Genomic DNA, 23,263 nt, shown 5'->3' with positions numbered 1-23,263 from the left:
TGACCAGCAACATCATAATAGCAAAAAGTGAAAACAACAGAATGTGGTATTCTGTCCAATAGAAAAGTGTTTGGCAATTAATAAGAATGAAATCCTGCAACATGCTCCAATATAAATGAACCCTGGTTCATTTGACATGCTAGGTCAAAGAAGCCAGTCACCAAGGTCACAAGTTGACTCTTTCAATGAATGTCCAAAATAAGCAAATTTATTAAGATAAAAGGTGTATAAGTGGTTGCCTAGGGCCAGAGGATTGGGGGAAAACATGGAATGATTGCTGATAGGGATGCAATTACTATTTGAGTTTATAAAAATGCTCTAAAATGGATTGTAGTGATAGTCACACAACTCTGTGAATACACTAAAAACAACTGAACTGTACACTTTCAGTGGGTAAACTGTATGGTCTGTGCATTATAACTCAATAAAGCTCTTTAAGTGCCCTATGTAAATGTCAAAATCAGCAAGAAACAAGAAGTGATAAATAAATGAAAAACATGTGGCTGGATTATCAACAACCATAACTGACATTAATTCAGATCAAGGAAGATCACTAATTCAAGACAGTACAGCAAAATGAAAAGACCTAAGATCTTGGACACAAACCAAGGAGGTACCAATGACACTAGTCTCATTCAAATCCACACTGCACCATTTGGATTCATTTCCATCTCTCGAAAGAGCCCATTTCAGTCTGAACAAGAAAATTCTTCTCTGTGCACACATTATAAGCTGTTTGGCATCCTTGTGCACTATATGTTAGTAACGCTTCTTACAAATGGTTTGGACTAAAGATGCTTCCATATACATCCAAATACCATGAAGTTTAAACAATCACCAGGGCTATTAAATCATTCCCCATGAGACCTCATGCCAGACTGTCAAAGATTGATCTATTTTAGAATAAGAGATATGTAACAAAACATACATAACAATAGAAGAGGAGATATTTGCTAGCTTTCTCTTCTCTACTGATAAAATATCTCATCTAATCAAGGGTTTTAAAGGACCTTCAAACTCCTGCTTGGTGACAGACACTACAAGTAAGCTTAAATCCTTCTAAACCAAACAGAACTTAAAAATACTCTTTTAGGGGTGCCTCAGTTATTAAGCGACCAACTTCGGCTCAGGTCATGATCTCACGGTTTGTGGGTTCAAGCCCTGTGTCAGGTTCTGTGCTGACAGCTCAGAGCTTGGAACCTGTTTCAGATTCTGTGCCTGTCTCTCTCTCTCTCTCTCTCTGCCCCTCTACTGCTCATGCTCTGTCTCTTATCTCTCTCAAAAATAAACAAACATTAAAAATTTTTTAAAAATACCCTCTTTTAGAGGCGCCTGGGGTGGGGCTCAGTAGGTTAAGTGTCTGACTCTTGGTTTCAGCTCAGGTCATGATCTTGTGGTTTGTGAGTCCTAGGCCCCTGTTGTTGTGCTGTTAGCACAGAGCCTGCTTGGGGTTCTCTCTCTCTCTCTTCCTCTCTCTGTCCCTCCCCCAATCATGCTGTCTCTCTCTCTCTCTCAACATATATAAATAAATTTTTTTAAAAAGTCTCTTTTAGTCTCAGGGCACCTGGGTGGCTCAGTGAGTTAAGCATCAGACTTTAGCTCACATCATGATCTCACAGTTTGTAGTTTTCAGCCCTGTATCAGGCTTTGCAGTGACAGTGAGGAGGCTGTTCGGGACTCTATTTCTCTCTCACTCTCTGTCTCTGCCCCTTCTCCATTCACACTTTCTCTCGCTCTCAAAATAAATAAACTTAAAAAAAAAAAAATACTCTCAGGGGCACCTGGGTGGCTCCACAGGTTAAGCATCTCACTTTGGCTCCAGTCATGATTTCATGTTTACTGACTTCGAGCCAGATGTTGGGCTCTGGGCTGACAGCTCAGAGCCTGGAGCATGCTTTGGATTCTGTGTGTCTCTCTATCTCTGCACCCCTCCCCCACCACCTGCTCTTGCTCTGTCTCTGTCTCTCTCAAAAGTAAGTAAACATTTTAAAAAATACTTTTACTACTTTGTAATTAGAGAAATATCTATGTTGTCAAATACACTATATAAAATACATGTGTAAGAGGGGTACTTGGGTGACTCAGGCACTTAGGCGTCCAACTTCAGCTCAGGTCATGATCTCACAATTTCTGAGTTTGAACTCTACATCACATTTTTGGCTATTGGCACAGAGCCCACTTCAGATCCTCAGATCTCCCCCCTTTGCCCCTTTCCTGCTCATGCTCTCACTCTCTCTCTCTCAAAAAAAAAAAAACTAAAAAAATATATATATTTATAGAAGATTGTACAAATACAAAACAACTAAAAATAAAAGACAAGCAAGAAACACACCAATTGCAAACAGTTGTTGTGTTAAGGTAGTCCCAGGGGTAATATGGATTCTTATAGTCTAAAGATGTAAACTTAGTGATGAAAAAAATTAAAAAAATAATTTTTTAAAAGATCCAGTTTCTTCCCTTTATACCTGCTCTAAATTTCCAAGGTAACATTTGCTTCATTTCTCTTCCTCACTCTGAAAAAAGCACAATTTTTCAAGCACTGAAAATCATTTATTTCTCTTGCCAAGTACAGACCAAAAAAATCACAGCAATATAGTAAGTATACCATATTTACGTTGGTCATGCAGTCTGTAATTGCACTCTCATCCTAAGAGTACATAAAAGAAAACTTAAGGGGCGCTTGGGTGACTTAGTCGGTTAAGCGTCCAACTTTCGCTTAGGTCATGATCTCACGGTTCATGGGTTCGAGCTCCGCGTCGGGCTCTGTGCTGACTAACAGCTCAGAGCCTGGAGCCTGTTTCAGTCTGTGACTCCCTCTCTCTCTCTGACCCTCCCCTGCTCACGCTGTCTCTCTCTCTCCTAGAAATAAATTTAAAAAACATTAAAAAAAAAAAAGAAAACTTAAAAACTTTGTCTTTCAGTAGCAAGAACAGATAAGCAAGCGTTCTGCCAAATTCTGTTACGTGAACTTATGACAGCAATGTTTACCAAAAAACAATCTCCCTTTCTCAAGGGACTCAGCCTTGTCCTCAAATGCCAGTTTTAACTGCATTCATCTCTATAAGGCATTTAATATTCTTACTATTTGGTGCTTATAAAGACAGTATTTTAAAATATCTGACAGAAAAAAATGAAACTAATCCAAAAATTCACAATTTTTTCCTTTCCTTTAAGCTTATATTTTTATAAATATTATATACAATAATGCATTTACAATACATACCCATCACATTAAAGAAAAACAACTTCTTTTTGTTAACAAAAGTGTCTTTAATTCCATTTCTAATTATGTTCCATCACAGTTTCCACATCAACTTGTTTCTTTACTGGGTAACATACTACTACATCTTCTAGTCCTAGATATAAAAATAAATCAAGTAAACTGCAGTGCCACCTCATGGTAAGAAGTCCACACCACATCCCTAAGAAGGTGCTCTAAGCATCCTGTTCCCCTAAAGGAAGGCCAGGCAAAGAGGAAGACATCAGAATTGTCAGTGACCACTCACTGCAAACACAACCATCTGGAAAAAGAGCAAGTTTTTTTAGGGTTCAAAAAGTTAGAACAAAGAATGCTAAGAGGAGAGAACATGACAGAAAGAACAGGAGCATAAAAAATAACAATGCAAGAAGGATGGAATTAAAATATGAAAATGAGGGGCACCTGGGTAGCTCTGTGAATTGAGCTTTTAACTCCTGATCTCAGCTCAGGTCATGATCTCAGGATCATGGAATTGAGCCTGTTGTCAAGCAGACTTGGAGCCTACTTAAGAATCTTTCCCTCAGGGCTCAGTCGGTTAAGCGTCTGGCTTCGGCTCAAGTCATGATCTCAGTTCATGAGTTTGAGTCCCACATGGGGCTCTGTGCTGACCCTGGAGCCTGCTTCAGATTCTGCGTCTCCCTCCTTCTCTGCCCTTCCCCCATTTTCTCTTTCCCTCTAAAATAAATATTAAATATTATATTAATTTAATTAAATCCATTAAATTATATAAAATTAAAATATTAATGCTTATAAGCATTAAAAATTTTTAATTAAAAAAGAAGACTCACTCTCTCCCTCTGTCCCTCTTCCCCCAACCCATTCACACTGTTTCTCTCTAAAAAAACAAATGAAAATGAAAACCTTGCCTTGAAGCAAAATCTGACAACCACAGAGCTTCCTTAGAGTGCTATGTCTACTTCTGTAACTAAGTGCAACATTTAAAATACTCTCACTACCAAAAGAAAATGTGAGATGAAGACATGAATGTGTTCTGAGCTTTACACAAAGTAAATATGACAGAATTTAAGAAAAAGTAATAACATAAGCAACGTTTTAGCAAACAGTGACTGAGACATTGGAACAAGAAAAGAGTGATATAAGCAGGGGATAAAATCAGCTGCTGAGAAAACCCTTGCAGAATCCACACTGAAGAAAAACATTTTGAAAGAGAAAGGCCAGGTATAAGCCACTGAGAAAGTGGTATTAATAACGTGAAAACGCTAATTCTCCTCCTGGAAGCAGGAGCGCTAGGCAAATAAATAAAACTTCAATGCAGAGTACCCTTTTGATGAAAAGTATAAGCAATAGAGTATTTACCATGCAATACTAGAGTACTCCCTAAACAGAGATGAGAGGAAGATGTCATTTTTTTAAAGATAGTTAAATTCTTGCAAGTTGAATCATAACCTGTAATTCCAGACTACAAAGTAATAGGAGGGAAAAACACATTCTTGGAGAATTAGGGATAGGAAACATTAGAAAACTACTAAATTGCTGGAGTAGAAAGCAAATTAGAAAAAGACCAGAAAGAAATGAATCTCTATGAAGACCAGGGAAAAATTCAAAGATAATAAAAACAGAAACGCTACCATATTAGAAAAACTTAAAGAGACACTTTATTATTCCGAGAAACCCAAATCTTAAATTAGAAGAAAATAGCTTGCCGAAAAAAACAGTTAAATCTGAATCTAACCAAGCTCCTAGATCTTGCTAACAACATACTCAGAAACGAAGTCAGATGTAGGTAAAGTGAAAAAAGACTGACCTCATGAGCTGATCATTGTTGAAGGTGGGTAACAGGTACAAAGGCTCATTACATAATTCTACTTTGGGGTATGTGTTTTTTTTAAATGGTCTCTAACAGACCATGACACAGATCACCAAAGCTGTTGTTCACAGCAAACGTCACCTAGAAAAGTACAACTACACTCCTCCCATGCTATTTGTTCTACATAGTATGTACTTCTATCATTACACCTACTTCTTTATTTACTTGCATCCCATCTACAAAATCATGAGCTGCTGCAGGGCACCTGGGTGGCTCAGTTGGTTAAGCGTCCGACTTCGGGTCAGGCCATGATCTCATAGTTTGTGGGTTCGAGCCTCGCGTGCTGAATGCTTGCTCAGAGCCTGGAGCCTGTTTTGGATTCTGTGTCTCCTTCTCTCTCTGCCTCTCCCTCACTCATGCTCTGTCTCACTCTGTCTCTCAAAAATAAGTAAATGTAAAAAAATTTAAAAAAAAAAAAGAGACGAACGTAGTCTTTAAAAAAAAATCATGAGGTGCTTAAAGGCAAAAACTGTGCTGATTCATCTATATATGCTAGCACCTACTACAAAATCAGGGATATAGCAAATACTCAGTAAATACTTGATGAACTGAACAAAACAATAATGTGATAGTCACTTCCAACAGTAGAAGGCAGTCTTAAAAAAGGTGAAACAGAAAGAGCTCATAGACATGACATTCCTTCTGGAAGAACAGGAATTACATCGCAGTAAGGAGAGAAGTATCTCCAAAACACAGTACAAGTGGGCACTGGGCGGCTCAGTCGGTTAAGTGTCCAACTCTTGATTTTAGCTCAAGTCATGATCCCAGAGCCATGGGATCGAGGCCAACAGGCTCTGTGCTGAGCATGGAGCTTGCTTGGAATTATTTTTCTCTGTCCCTCTCTCTCTGTCCCTTCCCCACTTGTGCTCTCTCTCTCTCAAAATAAATAAACATTTAAAAAATACTACAAGAGTAAAGAGTATGCTTGCTAAATGAATGAAAGAAAGGGGAAAAAACTAAAGGAATCATTCTACTGAATGGGACATATTAGGGCAACAATATTTAGCAGTACCTTTCACTGGGAATATCTAACACCCCTTGTTCTAATCCTGTGCTCTCTAAACAACTTCCTGATATTTATTCGGTTTATCATTAGACTTTTCTACATTCATTCATTCATCAAATAGTTACAGAACACCCACATGTTCCAGGTTAACTTTCTAGGCACCTGAGATGTATCAATGAACTAAAAAGGCAAAAAAGTTCCTGCCCTCATGGACAGTACAGTCTAGTGGTGGAATACATGTAAATAAATGGTGAAACCATATAGTATTGAAGGCGGCAGTAAACAGCAGCAGGGGCAGCTGTAAGAGATGTGCAGTCCAGTAAACCCAAATGTGCATCTCACTGGGGAGTTTTTAGTTAAATGGCATTGATAAACTACAATAAATTTCTTGCCTGTTCATTATACACAAGAGTTCCCCATGAATATTTCCTAAGAGGAAAAGTTAAAAAGCTTATTCTAAACAACAGTGACCCCCTGCAAGGTACCACTGATCTTGAGGCCTCAACTATTGTCACCAGAACCCTCTGTCACATCTCTTTAGTTGAAACCCCCCCCCCAAAAAAAAAATCACATCTATATAAAAACAGCAATTATGGTTACTGGCTTTAAAGTTCCTTCTCTTATATAAAACAAAGAAAAAGGCAGGAAAAGCACTAAGATTTTGAGCTTTGAATTGGAGTAATAGCACAGCCTAAATTTATAGACTATGACTGGATTTAAACTGAGTCAAAACCTTTCACTGAGGGCTAAGGGATCATCAGTATTCTCCAAGTATACATATCTTTGGGGCGCCTGGGTGGCTCAGTCAAGTGAACATCCCAACTCTTGGTTTTGGCTCAGGTCATCATCCTAGGATACTGGGATCATGCTTGCGTTCGGCCCTACATTAGGCTCCATATGGAGCATGAAGTCTGTTTAAGACTCTCTCTCTTCCTCTATCCTTCTCCCCTGCTTGCACAACTCATGTTCTTTCTCTAAAATTAAAAAAAATTTTAACTAAAAAAAATGTTTTTAAACAAAAAAACCATATATACGCATCTTTGATGGATAGTCTCCAATTACTGGTCCAGGACAACACTGTCTATAATGCCGTCTCAAAAGAATCTCATTCTTATGAGAGTCTAAAGAGTCACTGCATTTATAAAAATTCATTCATTAAAACATGAATGAGCTGCATACCAATAATGACCAATAATGACCCCACCATTCGGAACTATTACACATTTTATCATTAAAATAATGTTTTCAATCCTTAAAATAATTTTTCTATCATCTTAGTACTAGGTATATCAATTCTCTAAATAGTAAATATAGTTGACCCTCAAACTATGCATTTAAGTTTTGACTCCCCAAAAATTTAATTAATGGCATGGTGATAAGAAGCCTTAACAACAACATAAACTGCTAAATAAAATATATTTTGTATGTTGTATTGTATATATTAACATATATCCTTACAATAAAATAAGCTAAATATTGAGATCATAAGGATAAGAAAATACATTTATGGTATTATACTATATCAAATATATATGTATAAGTACATATATGTATATGTGTATATATGTATACATGTGTGTATGTATATACATGTACATGTATATATGTATGTGTGTATATACATACCTGAAAACAGACCCACAGATTTCAAACCCATTTGGTCAACTGTACCAAATTTAGGCATTTTATTTTACTGACCAAGATACATGTCCCAAAGAGGTTAAGGAGACACACTGTGACTTCTCTTAAGCCCTAGGCTCATTAGTGACATTTCTAGAACTAGAATACATATCCCAACCCAATACTCCACTGACTACATTTTCCTTTTGATCTGTGTTGTTAGTTGATACCTCAAGTGAAATTAATAGATTTGGGGTTTTTTTTGTTTTGTTTTTAATTTTAGACTTGAGAACCAGAATATAACATCGAAACTAGTGCTCATTTTCCTGATAAATTATACATCAAAAAGCGAAAACCAAAATTAATAAAGTTAATGAAAATATCACTGGCAATATTAAAATAAAAATTAAAAGATATTTTAAATGACTAAACAAAAATATATTACATGGAACATACAAGAAACCTTTGTGAATCAACAAGAAATACAAAAGAAAATTGGACAAAGGATACAGACAATTCACAAACAGAAAAGGCCAAATGGGTTATAAATACCAGAAAAGATGCTACCTCACTGGTTACCAGGAATTCTTTTTTTTTTTAATCTTTTTTTTTTTTGGTCTTTATTTTGAGACAGAGAGAGACAGAGAGCAAGCAGGGGAAGGGCAGAGAGAGAGACAGAATCTGAAGCAGGCTCCAGGCTCTAAGCTGTCAGCACAGAGCCCGATGTGGGACTCAAACCCATAGACTGTGAGATCATGAGCTGAGCCGATGTCAGATGCTCAACCAACTGAGCCACCCAGGCACCCCTGGTTATCAGGAATTCTTAAAAAACACAAATGTTACTTTAAAATCATAAGACTGGTGGGGGCACCTGGCTGGCTCAGTAGAAAGAACATGTGACTCTTGATCTCACAGGTGTGAGTTCAAGCCCCACACTAGGTTAAGAGATTGCTAAAAAAAATAAAAAATAAGAAAAAATAGACTTTATAATCAGACTGGCAAAAATTAAAAAGTCCCAAAAGTATTCACTGTTAGCCCAAGGAAAAAAGAGACCCTTATGCTTGCTAAGAGTATATATACACTGGTACAACCACTCTGGAGAGCAATCCTGCCATCTCTAATATAATTAAGTGTGTGTGTATACTACAACCAAACAGGTTATATTCTATGGCCCAGCAGTCCCACACTCGGTGCTAGAACCAAAGAAACTCCTATACAGGATTATAAGGAGCAGACAAGGATTAGGGCATTCATACTGGGAGGTGTCTATAGTAAGAAAGAGACAACATGGATCCATCGTTAGCGGAACGGATACATCAAATCTATCTTGTAGATTTTGTTCCCCCTGACTGGAAAACTCTTGCCTCTAGATACCTGCATTTCTTGCTCTTTAATTTCAATCCAGTCTTTGCTCAAGTTGTCGACTGGTCAATTTGGTTGTTGCTGACCACTCAATCTAAAATAACTTATCTTCAACTCAGAATCTCTCTGGTCTGGCTATCTTTCTTAATTTCTCTACATCACACTTATAGCTATTTGCCACTCTAATATATATATGTTTACTGTCCAGACTTGCCCAATTAAAACTTAAGGTCCAGACACAAGAAACTTCAATTTGTCAAAGGTGTATCACCAGAATCTAAAAATGCACGTGGCACATAGGAAAGTGATGAATACTTGTTAAATAAATGAATTCAATTACTAAATCCCAATCTCTGCTTACACGTGTATAAATTCAAAAATCTAAACCCATCTCTGACTTTTCAAACCCACTCAATCTAACCTCTAGAGTATTTAACATCCCACTTTGTTTCGACTCTCTGGTAACTCTTGTTGGGTTTTTTTTTTTGTTTTTTTTTTTAATGTTTATTTACTTTTCCTTTTTTTTTTTTTTTAATATTTTTTATTTATTTCTAGGAGAGAGAGAGAGAGAGAGCGTGAGCAGAGGAGGGTCAGAGAGAGGGAGTCACAGACTGAAACAGGCTCCAGGCTCTGAGCTGGCAGTCAGCACAGGGCCCGACGCGGGGCTCGAACCCACGAACCGCGAGATCATGACCCAAGTGAAAGTCGGACGCTTAACCGACTAAGCCACCCAGGCGCCCCATGTTTATTTACTTTTCAAAGAGAGTGTACAAGCAGGTGAGGTGCAGAGAGAGAGAAAGAAACAGATTCTGAAGTAGGCTCCAGGCTCTTAGCTGTCAGCAAAGAGTCCCACACAGGGCTCGAACTCCCGAAGTGCAAGATCATGACCTGAGCTCAAGTTAGACACTTAACCAACTGAGCCACCCAGGCACCTCTCAACTCTCTGATAATTCAACTTGTATTCACAGTACTCAACAAGGAAGCAGTTTCTACTGGCCAGGCACTACTCTGAGAGATAATGAATAAAAGAGTCAGAGGGCGCCTGTATGGTTCAGCTGGTTAAACATCTGACTTCAGCACAGGTCATGATCTCACCACTCATGAATTCAAGCCTCACATCGGGGTCTCTGCTGTCAGCACAGAGGTCCTCTCAGATCCTCTATCCCCCTCTCTCTTTGCCTCTTCCCATCTTGTGCGTGCACTCTCCTTCTCTCTCAAAAACAAAATTAAACATTTATCAACAAATAAATAAAAGAATCGTTAAGGTCCAGTTCGAAAATGATGACCACAACTGGGTCCCAGGTTTCAGGGCTGCTAGGTCGGTCCAGGACACAGCTGCATCAATCCATGTCAAGTAGCACCCACAGCAGGGAGAAATCCACTGACTACTTTGTAGTGCTCCCCTATGTAAAAGTAAGCATGCTGAACATCTTCCTGAGGTTGATCATGGAGAGCTCGAGAGATCCGAGTTCATCGCCTACACCTACCCACAACTCCACATCATGTCCCAGTCCTTTCCTGGGGGAGATGGTAATCATGCTCTACCTTATAACCTTCATGTGAATCCACTCCCGACTAGCTATGAGAATGAATAAAGATGATATCATTTCTACATCTGGTCCCACTACCCAATAGGGACCAGAGTACTGGTTTGGACCGTGATTCTGCACACGAACCAGAAGTATATGGGACATTAAGTGCACCTTCCTTACTTGTATCAAATGATGACCGGTATACTGATCTTCCATCCCCCTGGTTATGGCAGGAAAGAGCTTAGCTAAATAACTTAGATTAGTCTACAAAAAACACAAAAGAAGCAAACAAAAAAGAGAGTCTTTGCTTTCAAGTCTCAAGAGGAAAAAAGACAACAAAGGTGTTTTGGAAGAACCTAAGAGGAAGACCTAACTCAGCCCAAACAGGTTGGAGAAAGGTTGGTGTGGCAGGAAAGGGGGACAAGACAGCATTTGTGCCGGGTCATGAAAGCTGAGCAGCAATTATCCAAATGAGAAGGTTATATGTGTTTGTCAAAAAGGTGATAGGTACATTCGAGGCAGAAGATACACAACATATTGATATCTCAACTTTAAAAAACATTCTAACACTTCTGAAGAGCTGCAAGTAGTTCAGCATGACAGAAGAATGTGAGACAGGAAATAGCAGAAGATGAAAGCAAAAAGCAAACAAGGTCCCAATCACTAAGGAGCTTATTTACTAACTTTGGTAGTATGGATTTTAATCTGAAAGCCGGCATGGAAAGATTGCAGAAAAACACTACAATCTGCCTACAAAACAAGTAAGGGTTCAGAGGGATGATATCCATTCTTCGAATCAAAGAAATTACTTACAATGTTTACACCATAGTCCAGAGACTAATGATAAACTGAACCAAGATAGTAGCAGCAGGAAAAAATAAACAAAAGACGTAAAACAAAATTTGGTAAATTATTGTGGGGGGGGGGTGTTGTACATTAAGGTTATTAGAGGGAAGAGGTAAGACTTGGGGTATCTCCAACTGGCTGGCAGGCATGGATCATAGGAAGAAGAAAAGAAACTTCAGAAAGAGCGAGATATGTAATTTTTGACCTGAACTTAATATATCTTAAGACAACCATAATGTGTCACAGTTGAAGAGTAATCTGGGCTAAAGAGACAGAGATTTACTAGTTATCAAAATAAAATCAATAGCTGAAATCATCGGAGATAAGACCATTCAAGAGCAGGTAGAGGCAGAAGAGAACAGAAGTCAAGTGTCTCACTGTGAAAGTAATATCTGAATTGATCAAAGAGAGAAAACTACACCAAAGAAAGACTGGACAATACACATAGAAATAAGGAGACTAGAGTGTCACAGAAGCATAAGAAAATTTCAAAGAGGACTACTCAAAGTATCAAATGATTACAAAGATTCCCTCCATTAGATTTCACAAAGAGATCAATGGCGACCAAATTCAGTGACTGCAGTGGACTGTTAGACTTCAATATATTGGGGAAGGAGGGAGAGCAAGTAATAAGGAGGTAGAGAAAATTAATATAGGTAGTTTTTCGAGAAACTTAAAGGAAATAATTACAGATGAAACTGAAGAGGAATCTAGAGTAAGAGTGCATTTAAAGGAAGTGTGCTTAGGGGCACCTGGGTGGCTCAGTCGGTTAAGCATCCAACTTCAGCTCAGGTCATGATCTCGCGGTTCGCGGGTTCGAGCCCCACATTGGGTTCTGTGCTAACAGCTAACTCAGAGCCTGAAGCCTGCTTCAGATTCCGGGTCTTCCTCTCTCTCTGACCCTCCCCTGCTCATGCTGTCTCTATCTCTCTCTCAAAAATAAATAAAACATTAAAAAATTAAAAAATAAATAAAACACTAAAAAAATTAAAAAATAAATAAAATAAAAATAAAGGAAGTGTGTTTAAATCTTACTAAGTTAGTGCCGGTGAAGTAAAAACGTACCAACCAAATATTATGGACTGAATTGTATTCCCCCAAAATTCACATGTTGAAGCCCTAACCCCCAGAGCCCTCAGTATTGGAGGTAAGATTTTTGAAGAAGTGATTAAGTTAAAATCAAGTCATGAGGGCAGCCTGGGTGGCTCAGTCGGTTAAGTGTCCGACTTCAGCTCAGGTCATGATCTCACAGTTAGTGGGTTCGAGCCCCGCGTCTGTATCTCCCTCTCTCCCTGACCCTCCCCTGCTCACGCTGTCGCTCTCGCTCGCTCGCTCTCAGAAATAAATAAAAAAACATTAAAAAATAAAATAGTCATGAGAGTGAAGGCCTAATCCAATGCAAGTGGTGTCGTAATAAAAAAAAGAGATACCGGAGATTCTAGTGCACAAAGGGGGTGGTTATCGAGAAGTCAAGGAGAAAGCCTCAAAGGAAATCACTCCTGCTGGAACCCTGATCTTGGCCTTCCAGCTTCCAGAACTGTGAGAAAATAATATCCCATTGTTTAAGCTGTAGTACTGTTACAGAAGCCTTGGAAAACTAATACAATACATCATGGCAACACTGACCCTGAGGAGAAAAAATCTCAGAGCACATGAGATGACCAGGTAGAAGTAGACATGGAAGGAAGTAATATGCAAGTAAGGTGCAAGAGGACAAAAAGCAATAACCGATGCCACCAACGTATTTCATTTCCCCTGTCATGCAGAAGTGATATCATCCAGGAAAGAGTAAGGAGGGAGGACGGTGGGTTCATAACCACCATAGGAAACAGCAGTTTCTAGAGACACACAGAATTATCGGACTGCTCGTCCATTATTCAGTAAATGTTTGTTATGGAATGAATTCCTAGCTCTCATTCATGAATGCTTTAGTTCCATTTTAAAATGGCAACAATTAGCAAAACAAAAGCGTTTGAATAAGTCAGAACCCGGGTTATGAATCTAGTTATGTGACCTCATGCAAGTCACTTACCATTGCTGGGTCTCAGTTTCTTCAACCAGATGAATCAGACTCGATAATCAGCAAAGGATTACCTCAGATCAAAATAAATGCTATCATTTTACACAGGTTTACACATGACCTCAGTCTTCCAACTCTTCCCTCCTGAAGCCGGGTGTCTCAGGCTTTAAAATAATTTCCTATCATCTGGGAAGCTTGTTAAAATGCAGGTTCTGATTCATTAGGTTTGAGGTTAAGCTTAAGCTCGTGCACTTGGAGCACAGACTGAAGTGATGCCATACGTTACATTCTGAGAAGGGAAGGTGCAGAACACTGATCCAACTCCAGCTCTACAAAGCTTAAAATTGTGGGCCTATCTGTAATCGGCCTGATATTTAGAAAACAAAAACAAAGATGCTCCAGACTCACACCTGCACTAGTATGACTTGCCATTCCCTAAAACACTCTGAAATTAACTTGATGACAGTCTTCACTATCTATCCATCTGTACCTTCACTTGGTACAGATACGAAAAGACAAAAATGAGTAATACTGGAATCAGTAACACCATATTAGGAGAAGCAAGATTAAATACCAATGCACAGAAACCAGATGAAGGGGGTTAAGAAGTGCAAACTTCCAATTATAAAAGTCAGCCACAGGAATGAAAAGTAGAGCACAGGAAATACAGTCAATAATACTGTAATGGCATTGTATAGGGAGAGTAATGACACTTATTATTGTTAGCACAGCATATAGAATTGTTGAATCAGCGTGAACTGATCAGAACATCCCCTGAATATAACACTGTGTGTCAACTATACTTCAACAAGAATAAATATAAATACAGATGCACACATATATGCATATACATACAACACGATGGTCAAAATTCATCTAACCATGTTCTCTTTCTCAAAACGTTAGTATTTTTATTTCCAGGAAAACATCTAGCTCTAGAAGTCTTCTGTATATTCTTACACGTGCCTACAAGGGTTCTTTTGCATTCTAATATGATTCTGAATGAAAACACGCAGTGTCACAATATTTAAAGATTTTTATACTAATTACCAAATAATCTTCATGTATTTGTTTAGATCCTATTACGACAACTAAATTCATTTGTGATGAGAATTTTCTTCTGCTGTAGGAAGTGTAACTAGGACAGAGACAGCCCAGCTGACCTAGGGCTATATTATATGGCCACAAACCATTGCTATAATTAAACTGTTTCTACTATTCCCTGTACCAGGCTACAGGAGGAAAAAAATTCCACAATCCCATCACAACCAACAAGGATTTTCATTCTAATTTCACAGCAGTCTTCAGTGATGCAAGATATAAGAAAAGGTGTCATGCAATGGAAGCCTTATAGTCACTCTGCCCTTAACCTGAAGCCTCTCTATTGAAAAGAGAATTGTAAAATAACGTTAAAACGGAGGTGTGAACTCCCTATCCAAGACAAAAAAAAAAAAAAAATTAGAGCTGTAAACTGTTCTTTCTTACCCTATTCTGAAGAATAACCAATTTGCAAAGGCATTATAACCGAGCTCGCTTACACTGGGAAGGGGAGAAGGTATGTCAATTGCAATCTTGGCAACAGCCGGCAATTTACCACCTCTACCTAATTTAGGCAAATCACTTTGAAATAATAATACTTCCTTCATTCACCACTATGTAACGACAGAATAAAAAAGAATGACAAGTGGGACTCAAAATAGTTTTGCTGAATCACAAACACCCTCAATATAAAGCTGCAGAAGTCGCTGGGCTTGAGCATTGGCGGCCATACCTTAGCAAGCGGCTCCTGTAAAAATGTTAACTTCCTGCACCTGTTCATTAAAGGCAAGGAAGGGTCTAACGTTTAATTAGAAGTTTCACATTATTGGCATTAGCAGCAACGTAGTGTAGGCAATAACAATACACGGGGGTTTTACACTAGCACTGACCACGTTCTCTCAAAATTTGCACCATCTATGCCCCAAGGGCAAATGCACCACCCTGGCCCGCAACCGCAGCCACAATGGGCACCCTCTGCTCTTTCCATCCTGGCACCCAGCCCGTCTCCCTGCACCCGCATTCCTCACCGACCAAGCCTCTTTCTCCGTGGCTGACTCGGCCAGGCCCAGCTCCAAGGGGCTCCTAGGGTTATGCAGAGAGCCAAGCATGCAGGCCGCTCTCGGCGCGCTCCTGCTATCTCTCGTCTCCGACGAGCCCAACGTTCTTCCCTCGCCTCTCCGGTCTCCGCTGCCCACCCCACTCCTCCCTTCCACACTCTGTAGCTCTCAAGGCCTCACCGTTTGGTTCGGCCCGGAATGGCCCGGCTCTCCCGCTTCCACTCCCCAACACGAAGCGAAGTCGGTTGGTCCCGCGCCTCACGCTTCCAGTCTACACGCTGCCGCCTACTGATGCCGAAAGCGGCTTCTAGGAACGCGCCATGTTCAGCGTCGCGGCTCCAAACGACGCGGACGCAGGAATACTACGTCACAGACACCCGGAACGCGTGGAATTGGCAAACCGAGAAGGCGATAGGAGAACTACAGAAGAGGAGGGAGGTGCTTCCCCTTCGAAACTGAAGGCGCCGGGGGGCTAAATCAGCTGGCTACGCTTGCGCGTTAGAGAGCGTGGAGCCTGGAGTCAGCCAGATTTGTAACCATGGAAACGTTAACCCTGCGTTGCCCAGTTCCCAGAACAAATGGTTGTCTCCTGGTTTGATTGAAGCCTGCTTCGATCAGAACCACTTTCCCTTTGCCGTTGCGGATATCGGTTTTAAACTGCATTGTTTTGCGAGTCCGTCTCAGCGTGGATGAGTTATTAAAATAATCTTACTCCCATTGGTCAAACCTCCCGTGAATATTTTTTTCAAGTCCCAAATTTGCTGGGCGCTCTACTCCAGAACGATAGCAGGAGTGGAAAGACTAAAAAGGAGAGAAGTCTAGCTCTGCCGGCTTCCGCTACTATCTAGATTGGTGACCTAAGTTTTCTTCATTTTTTTTAAGTTTGTATTTTTATTTTTTGAGAGAGAGAGGGAGAGAGAGAGAGAGAGAGAGAAGGGGAGGAAGCAGAAAGAAAGACAGAATCCCAAACAGGCTCTGCGCTGTTCCGCACAGAGCTGGATCCCGGGCTCCAACTCGGGAACCACGCACGAGCCAAATTCAAGAGTCTAAATCTCAACAGACTGAGCCACCCAGGCGCCCCTCCTAATTTTTCCTTAGAAAGATAAATTGTAGGGGCGCCTGGGTGGCTTAGTCAGTTAAGCGTCCGACTTTCGCTTAGGTCATGATCTAGCGGTTCGTGGGTTCGAGCCCCGCGTCGGGCTCTGTGCTGACTGCCAGCTCGGAGCCTGGAGCCTGTTTCAGAGTCTGTGACTCCCTCTCTCTCTGACCCTCCCCTGCTCACGCTCTCTCTCTCTCCTAGAAATAAATTAAAAAATATTTAAAAAAAAAGAAAGATTAATTGTAAAGACATGGTTGAGAGTTCATAAAAACTAATAATAATAATAATAAACATTTAGTGAACATTTAGAATGTGCCAGATACAATTCTAAGATTTTTTTGATGATTATCTATTTTAAACCTCAAAGTAATCTATGAGGTGCTTTTTATTATGCCGTTTTTATAGATGAAGAAACTGAAGCACAGAGAAGTCAGGTAATCTGCCTAAAGTCACACAGCTAGTAAGGGGCATTGTTAGAATTTGAATCAATCATAAGCCCTACATTTCAAAGATGTTCACTTTAGGGCTGTTTTTAAAGTAAAAACACAATATTATCTAAATAACCAACAAGAAAGGAACGCCCAATGATGATACATCCATATATAATAAATTACACATTGGCCACCAGAAATTGTTGACATGTATTTATTGCATGTTAACACTTTCACCATGCATTGGGAAAAGAGTGGGTTACAAAAATATATGCTCAGTATAGCCCCATTTTTGGAAATAAATATATGCCAAAATGTTAACAAAGTTCATCACTAATTGAATGGTAATGTGGGCATGTTTCATTTGTTTATTTATTTGTTTTCCTTGATTGTGTCTTCTGATTTTACTGAAAGGTAATACTTGCCAAGTTTTAAATGTGCATAGAATCACATGGATCTTGTTAAAATACAGATCCTGATTCAGTTGGTCTGAGGTGGGGCCCAACTCTTCATTTCTAATGAGTTTCCAGTTAATGCCAATGCAACTGGTCCATAGATTACACAATGAGTAACAAGTTTAACAGGAATATGCAACAAATATATATATAAATATATATTGCGCGCATGTATAAATATACATATGAGACTTAATTTGAATTAGAATGAAGAAATTGCTTTAAAAGAGTAGATCTTTTCTGGGGTGCCTGGACAGCTCCATCAGTTAAGCATCTGACTTCAGCTCAGGTCATGATCTTGAAGTTTGTGAGTTCGAGCCCCGCATTGGGCTGTCTGCTGTCACCATGGAGCCCGCTTCAGATCCTCTGCCTCCTCCCCACCCCCATCCCTCCTCTAATCATGCTCTCTCTCTGTGTCAAAAATAAGTAAACATTTTTCTACAATTAAAAAAACATATATATAAAGATCATTTCTATTTGGGATAATGGATCCTTTGGAAATCTAATAAAAGATATCTTAGAAAAATACACACATACTGATTTTGCTACAACTCCAGGACTCCCAATAAGATGCACTTGGGAGGTCCTAGCTTCAACTGTTCTGAATGTAAAACCTAGTCACATACTATGTGCAAGACAAATATGTATAGCTAGATAAATAATCTCTTATTACTGCATTTTATTGCTATATGCTTATATTTTCGTATTCTTTAGAGAAAAGGGCAAACAAATAGTTAAATCATCATTGGGTCTGTTCAGAATATATTAGAAACATTTATAAATTTAAATTCAGTGTTTTCCCCTCTCAATTGTTAACAACTGAAAAGAGAAAGCAGAAAGCTGTGGAAACAAATGCTAAGTTAAAGAACCATTGCTTCCCTCACCTCTGGATCTCAAGTAGTTTCCAAGATGTAAATAAATGTAACAATGATGCAATTTATTTTGCCTCAATAATTATAACTAACTACTAAAAATTTCCTGTGTGCCAGTTCTAAGTGTCTTTTAAGTGTCTGGCATTGAACTGTAGACATTTCACATAATTTATTTTATTAATTTTCATCTCACCCTATATGGAGAGTATTCTTTTCCTTATTTTACAGATTTGATGATGGTAATTTGTCATTTGTCTACATTCAAATTCTGGAGGAACCCAGAATCAAATTTAGACATATGCTTCGTAGTTGGTAGGATTAAAGGATACCCACATCCTAATCCCCAAAACTTGTGCATATATTATTTTTCATGGCAAAAGGTACTTTGCAGATATGGCTACGTTAAGTATCTTGAGATGGAAAGATTATTTTGCATTATCCTGCGGGCCCAGTGTAGTCACAACGGTGTCTTATAAGAGGGAGGCAGGAGTGTCAGAGAGAGATGTGACGATGGAAGCAAGTTGGGAAGGATATGAAGCCATGAGTAAAGGAATGCAGGCAGCCTAGAGAAGCTGGAAAAGTCAAAGAAACAGATTCTCCCTTACAGCCTCTGGAAGAAACTCAGTGCTGCAGAGGATTTTGGACTTATGACCTTCAGAATTCTAACATAATGAATTTGTGTTGTTTTAGTTTGTGGCAATTTTTTACAGCAGCAATAGAAAACTAACACATGTTCCAAAGTCATAGGCTTTCCAGTGGGCTGCATTTCTTTTTTTTTTTTTTTTAATTTTTTTTTTTTAATTTATTTTTCAGAAAGAGCAGGGGAGGGGCAGAGAGAGACGGAGACAAAGAATCTGACACAGGCTCCAGGCTCTGAGCTGTCAGCATGGAGCCTGATGCACGGCTCAAACTTGGGAATGGCGAGATTATGACCTAGGCTGAAGTTGGATTTTAACCAGCTGAGCTACCCAAGTGCCCCTCCAGTGTGCTACATTTCAATTAATAATGCAACTTGTGTAAAATTAGGTCTTGGGCACCTCTGTATTATAGAGCTCTCATTAGATGCTTATCAGTTAACTCATCAGATGCTAACCAGGTTAGGAAAATAAATGTCCAGGTTTGTAAGGTAGAATTTCGCTTACCATGGAGATTTGAATATTGCACAATAATAATAATGTTCATTGTTCTAATCAAATTGAACGAACAGTTGATATTATTAGATTTCAATTTGTTTTCTCTTATCCAAGCGAATTATACTCCTTTTTCATAAGAACACAGTATTTGTTAATGAATCTGTGTTAAAAGTGTGAAACTCAAACATTCTTAATGGGTTTTGTTTTTTAGTTTTTAATATATATTTATTTTTGGGAGAGACAGGGTGCATGTGGGGGAGGGGCAGAGAAAGAGGGAGACAGAACCTCATCTCCAAACTGTCATCACAGAGCCATAGGCAGGACCGAAACTCAGGAACTGCAAGATCATGACCTGAGCCCAAGTAGGACGCTTAGCTGACTGAGCCACCCAGGTCCTCCTATGACTTTTCAATACATTAAAAGTCTATAAGGAAATTTATCTTATTGGAAAACGCTTACATTTTATTGTTATTCCTTATTGTATTCCCTGGCCCATTTAAAATGTTATCATTTCAAGTATGCTGTTGAATTTAAGTAAGCATCTTCTTCTATGATTATAATTCTTTTTCAACATCTTTTTATTTATTTCTGAGAGACAGAGAGAGACAGAGCTTGAGCAGAGGAGGGGCAGAGAGAGAGAGGGAAATGCAGAATCCAAAGTGGGCTCCAGGCTCTGAGGTGTCAGAACTGATGCCAACTCGATGCTGGGCTCGAACTCACGAACCATGAGATCATGACCTGAGCCGAGACTGGACACTCAACTGACTGAGCCACCCAGGTGCCCCGATTATAATTCTTTTTCAAGTTATGACACATTACATAAATTAGAATGCCAAGAAATCCATTGTGCACATCCAAATTGAAAACTAAGTATTTTTAATTAACAAAGGAGATAAACATGAACCATAAAAGCATAAGATTATATAATTCAAAGCCATTCATGGCTGCAAAAATAACTCAAATACATTCCAGCATTAATTTCCAATTCTCATGTCTTTAATGCATCTCATACCCCAGTGTCACACAACTTCCTGGGATTCATGCAGCCCTGGTGCATCCCATACTGTCTCACTTCTGAATGGCTCCTTGATACTAACAGAAAAAAAAAATTGATGTAATATGGCTAGAATAATAAGGGGATCCCTGTGCTTATGATGGTAGCCCTCCTTATCCTCTTTCATTTCTGTAGAAATTCTGCAACCTATTTTATTTTACTGTAGAAAGCACTAAGTCCTTCCCTTTGGTGTACATCAGAATTTTCTGGAGGGTTTGTTAAGAATGCATTTGTCAGGGCCCAATCCTATTCTGATCCAGAATGTTTAGGATAGGGCTTGGAAATGTGAATTTTCATTATGTGCTGTTATTAGTTTGCTTGGGCTGCCATATCAAATACCACAGACTGGGTGGCTTAAAGAATAGAAATTTAGGAGCACTTCGGGGGCTCGGTTGGATGAAGGTCTGACTTCAGCTCAGGTCATGTGCTTATGAGTGTGAGCCCCACATTAGGCGATGCTATCAGCCTGTCGGTGAAGAACCCACTTCTTCGGTCCTCTGTCCCTCTCTCTCTACCCCTCCCTCCTTGCACTCTCCCCCCACCTCCAAAAAAATAGAAATTTATTTTCTCACAGTTCTGGAAGCTAGAAATCCAATATCAAGGTATCAGCACAGTTGGCTTCTCCTAAGGCCTGTCTCCTTGGCTTGTAGTTAGTCACCTTCTCCCTGTGTCCCCATACGGTCTTTTCTCTGTGCACACACGACCCTCGTGTCTCTTTGTGTATACAAATGTCCTCCTTTTAAAAGGGTACCAGTCATTGGATTAAGGCCCAGCTTAGTGATCTCATTCTTGCTTAATCATCTCTTTGAAGGTCCTATCTCCAAATATAGATACATTCTGAGGTCCAAAAGGTTAGGGCTTTAACATATGAATTTTGGGAGGATACAATTCAGCCCATAACACGTAGCCTAGTGTTTCTGAGGCAGGTGGTCCAAGATTCGTATTTAGACAAACCCTAATTCAGACTCTGTGTAAGCTAAATGTGCACACTCACCTCTGTCCCTTTGTTTTCTGTGGCTTAAAAGATGTAGTCTCTTCTAGGAGGGTCTTGCTATTTTATTCCTAAAAAGATATCATTTGGCTATCATTTGGCTTTCCATCCTTACGGTCTACCCTAATTACTCTTTAGCAAAAGCAAAGGGGGACTTCCTTTCTGCAGAACCCTTAACTATGAAGAGGGACTCCGCCTAGGACACAGATTTATCCATGAGTTTAACGCTAAACCACTTTTTTCCCCCAACTAGTAGAACTACCTCCCCACTCCAACATTTCAAGCTCTCCCTGGCCTATCCATATGAATTCTCCTAACAAAAGCTGCACCCCTCTTTCCTTCTATTATATGATTGTACTTGCATTCACACTATCTCCTACCTTCATGCTTTTCCTCACTCACTGTCCTCCAGTTAGTTGTAGCAGCAACGGCCAGGGTGTGGGCAGATGTAATGTTGAGTCACTTTTACATTTGTGCCCTAGGTCTCTGATCAAATTATCCCCATCATGGGAGCTCCGCCACACCATACTATATAGAATAACCTCTCCCACCCAGCCTGTTGATCTCTGTCTCCTCTGCTTTGCTTTTTTTCTGCACATGCATTATCACTGGTCATAATGTCTGTTTTTCCACCACTAGAGTGTAAGCTCCACTTTGTTTTGCTCACTGGTGTATCCCCAGAGTGCAGAACAGTAACCCAGGAAAATGAGCATGTCCTTGAGGGGATCTTGCATGTCTTTTGTGAAGTAAAAAGCAGGGTTTTCTGCTGAAAGGGAACTGGGGAGGTGGAAGGGCAAGCAGGCCTGAGAAGAATTCAGGTCTGAAGATCTTTAATGGAAGATGGGAGAGGATTAGAGGAAACTCAAAAGCGCTGGCTGGGCAGGGTTCAAAACCCAGCTAAAAGTGGAGCCCAAAAATGTCTCCTACCTACACTATTGTGTGATGTTCGACAACTCTCACAGCCTGGAGAGGAGGAGAAAATGCAAAATGGTTATTTTCATTCTACCATTACTCCTCGGCATAACATTTTCGGCCATTTGCAGTAAGCCCCTATTTACCTTTCCTAGTTACTCCTCAACTATCCCAAGTTTCTTTTTCTCCCTTAAACTCTTAATATCTTCACTTTGAGAGTACTGTTTCCACTGAATTCCCAAATTTCCCCTGGCTAATTTTTGTCTTTCAAGACTCCACTCAAATATTATATTTTGAAAATGTTCCCGATTGTGCTATGATCAAGAAGATGTGGTTTATCTATACAATGGAAAACTACGTGGCAATGAGAAAGAATGAAATCTGGCCATGTGTAGCAACACGGATGGACCTTGAGGGTGTTATGCTGAGCGAAATAAGTCAGGCAGAGAAGGACAGATACCATATGTTTGCACGTATAGGAGGATTAGGAGGAACTTAACGGAAGACCGTGGGGGAGAAGAAGGGGAAAAATAGTTGGGGAGAGGGAGGGAGGCAAACCATAAGAGACTCTTGAATACCGAGAACAAACTGATGGCAGATGTGGTCGGGGGAGGGGAAGGGGGGATGATGGGGATGGAGGAGGGCACTTGTGGGGATGAGCACTGGGTGTTATATGGAAACCAACTTGACAATAAACTATTTAAAAAAATACACAATCTTTGGAATACAAATGCAGCTGTCATTTAC

At 39.7% G+C, this 23,263-nt stretch overlaps 1 protein-coding gene across 1 annotated transcript in view; it reads right to left on the bottom strand.

The window, feature by feature from the left end:
- Nucleotides 1-15,943, bottom strand: part of IPO11 (importin 11) — a 197,697-nt gene extending 181,754 nt beyond the window's left edge. The window contains exon 1 of the mRNA XM_039255589.1: nucleotides 15,750-15,943. The gene's annotated coding sequence lies outside the window, so the exon portion shown is untranslated. The remainder of the gene's footprint in view (nucleotides 1-15,749) is intronic.
- Between the last annotated feature and the right edge of the window lie 7,320 nt (nucleotides 15,944-23,263).

This window comes from Hyaena hyaena, unplaced genomic scaffold (assembly GCF_003009895.1).
Source record: "Hyaena hyaena isolate Hyena2069 unplaced genomic scaffold, ASM300989v1 scaffold_532, whole genome shotgun sequence".
Classification (NCBI taxonomy): domain Eukaryota; kingdom Metazoa; phylum Chordata; class Mammalia; order Carnivora; family Hyaenidae; genus Hyaena; species Hyaena hyaena.
The sequence above is the reverse complement of the archived record's forward strand: the minus strand, read 5'-3'. Positions and strand labels throughout refer to the sequence as shown.